This window comes from Columba livia, chromosome 4, assembly GCF_036013475.1.
Source record: "Columba livia isolate bColLiv1 breed racing homer chromosome 4, bColLiv1.pat.W.v2, whole genome shotgun sequence".
In the NCBI taxonomy this organism is placed as follows: domain Eukaryota; kingdom Metazoa; phylum Chordata; class Aves; order Columbiformes; family Columbidae; genus Columba; species Columba livia.
This window is the reverse complement of record NC_088605.1, coordinates 23,614,001-23,617,460: the sequence shown is the minus strand read 5'-3', so window position 1 is coordinate 23,617,460 and position 3,460 is coordinate 23,614,001.

The following is a 3,460-nucleotide window of genomic DNA, read 5'->3' as shown; positions in this document are numbered from 1 at the left end:
TTCCTTTGGACATCTCCTTTTCTGTGATCTTTTAACTATTCCTTCTCTTAAAAGGAACAATGATGTGTTAGGTTTTCAATGGACAAAATGTCAGTGAGATCCAGGCATGTAAGAAACTGTACATCGCTTTGGAAAAATCTTCTGTTGAGGCAACGTACCTGCTGTGATACGAAGAATTTATACATGTAGTGAGGAGTTCAAAAGCATATGATTTTTTTTTACTGAAAGACTAAGAATAGGGTTACGATAGTAATGACAAGGTGTTGCTTTTCATTTAAACTATAGATAAGGACAAAGTCTTACACTTGCATAACGTATTATAGAATAATTTTTCTTATGATACTTTCATTGTTCAGGAAGAAAGGATGAAATGTGAACTCTGCCTCTGTATTTTTGTGAGTTTTACTATGATTTATTACAATATTACAGTAGATTACTAATTTATAAGCCTTTTGTTAACTTATAATAATATATGAGAAATTTTTTTTCATATTAGTCTGTATTAACAATGGGAGGTCTTCAAGTTGCCACATTACAAATGAAGTTTTATTAAAATAAGACATTAATAAAGTAATAGAAGTACTAAGGCAATGTTTTTCAGTTTGTCAGAATCTTGTAATGATACAGGCTGTTGCAAAAGCTGAGCTGGGTATTTGGAAGAGGGAATGTTTGGGATTTTTTTTTTTCTGTAAATTATGTTGTTGTGACGACTGAGAAAGACCATTGAGTGTTTCCTGGGAGAAGATGAAATATAATACAAGGAAACAACCTTAAAGTTGCACTTTCTGTTTTAGAGTTTATCTAGTAATCATATTAATGACTTTTTTTTTCTTTTTTCTGAAGAAAAATATTATGTCTATTCATAAGGAAACTAATCATTAATTCTTTTCAGCTCCATAATATTCATTTTTTAGAGAAAATATTTTAACATCTCCATGAAAAAGGGGACTTTGAAGGAGTCTCAGAACAGGCTGGTACCTGGTATTCATTATTCATAGATACATTCAAGTTACTCAACTGCTTAGAACTAGAGGAATTGCAGATAATGTGTTTCTTTGGCTGATTTCACTTGGGAGCAGTTTTTAAGGATGACATTCTTGTGCTTGAAGATGACTTTGCTACACATAGTTATTTCTATGAAGATGTTACTTCTCCCAGTACTATAGAAATGATAAAATAATTATTTTTGCAAGGGGCTTGGATGGGGTATTGATTAAACGACTTTTTTTTTTTTTTTAATTAAACTGATCTGTTTTATTCAACAGCTTACTTATCCTGTTTGTTGAACCCTGTTTCACTAAAAGAATTTTTGTTTTAAATGTTGAATATGCAAAATCTGCTTTTTACCTTTGTGCTTCATCAGTCTCAGATACTGGTGGCAACCTATGCTGTAACAACGACAGAAAAGGAATACTAGTGTTTCTTCCTTTCTTTTTTCTGCTTCAGTATTTAAATAATTATCTTCTCTATTCAGTCAGCCAAGTTGTAGTTGTCTAGTTGATTTCTTTATGAGAAACTGGCTTCTGATCTTAGCTCCTTTCTGTACAGTTGCCTGCCCTGTTCAGAAGCAATACACAGCATCACCCACTATTTAGGAGTAGGGAACATACCCATTCTAATCAATAAATTTCAGATTTTGCTCTCAGTACTGTGTATTTTTTACAGACAATGAAAACAGAGAGCACAGAAGCAGATTTGTCCCATATAGAGCCTCAAAGATGATTAAGGGAGTGGAGCATCTCCTTTACGAGGGAAGGCTGAGGGAGCTGGGTCTCTTTAGCTTGGAGAAATGGACACTGAGGGGTGACCTCATTAATGTTTATAAATATGTAAAGGGTGAGTGTTACAAGGATGGAGCCAGGTTCTTCTCTGTGACAACCAACGGTAGGACAAGGGGCAATGGGTATAAACTGGAACACAGGAGGTTCCATTTAAATTTGAGAAGAAACTTCTTCACGGTGGGGGTGACAGAGCCTGGATAAGGCTGGCCGGAGAGACTGTGGAGTCTCCTCTTCTGGAGACATTCAAAACCCACCTGGACGCCTTCCTGTGTAACCTCATCTAGGTGTTCCTGCTCCAGCGGGGGGATTAGACTGGATGATCTTTCGAGGTCCCTTCCAATCCCTGACATTCTGTGATTCTGTGATATAGACCACATTCTTTCCTACAGTTTGATTACAGTCCAATGAGTGTAAATCTCACTGAGGGACCCCTTTCATTTAGAACACAAGATTTGATTGAATGAAAAGCAAATGACAGCTTTGATGCTAGATAAGAAGCCAGGTTTTCCAAAGCAATGGTTCAGTCATTTCAGCCTGTGAATGGCATTTGCCATTTGGAAAGAAGCAGATTAGTCAATTATCAGTCCTTCTTTAAGGCTTGAGAGTCGTCTCAATTGACATCTTTTTTTGACAAGGTCTGTTTGGATTCTGCTGCAGCTTGATTTTAATTTACTTTAGCCATGAAGAGCTACATTTTGAGATCTTATTGCTGCCAATGTCATAGTTGTGTTGCACAGAAGGCCACATTTTGATCTGAAATAAAAAAAAAAATAAGAAAAAAAGAAAAATGTATCTGTATATACACCTGTTGGTTGAGACCTAACATGAAGGGAAACCCCTCATATTCCCTCCTCCTGCCAGAAGTCCCTGGGGTCAGAGAGACCTAGACAAGGAGGGTGCTTCTGTGGACATCTGGTAGACAAAGAAAACAAAGTAGGCAGGCATAAACTTGTTTGTTTTGTATGTGTTCTTCATATAATTATTTTTTTAAATGTGCACTTAAAATATGCTTTTTGAGTAAAATGTTTTTGTGAGCTGAGAAAGTGTGTGCTCAATGTTACAATGTTACCCATGCTCTTCCAGGAGATGAAATAACGTGGAATTAGGAACAAAAGGTGTGAAGGTTTCCCAAAGCAGCAAGTGGGGAAACCCTCAGGATGAAGCAGAATTGGTGGGGGAAATGAGGAGGGAGAGGAACAGAGTAAAAACACATCACCAACCAGCTCAGCTCTGCTGAGCCACAGCAAGAATAGTTAACATTTTCAGACTGTAAATAAGAATTACTGCAAGAAGAGAAAAATAACTAGCAGGGCTAAAGCTTACCTCCTCAGAGGAGAACATGATTGTTATATTAAAAATTGTTGTTAATTTTAAAACCTATCTTACTAGTCTTTTCCCAACCTTTAATAAAATACATGGTTTATTTAGTCACTTGATTAGTGTTTACTACCAATAAAATAGAGCTTTTGACTTAAGCAAATTTAATACAATTTTACCATTCAATTAATGTGAAAAATAATCTCAAATTCCTGGGATGAGAAAACTGAATGCAGTTGTTCTTGTTGTATAGATGTTACTAAAATGCCCACAATTCTTGATGCTTTGCACTAATGTTAATGACACTGTACAGTGTCATTTACTTTTAAGTCATTTAGTTAGGTCTTTAGTTTTTAGCAGTG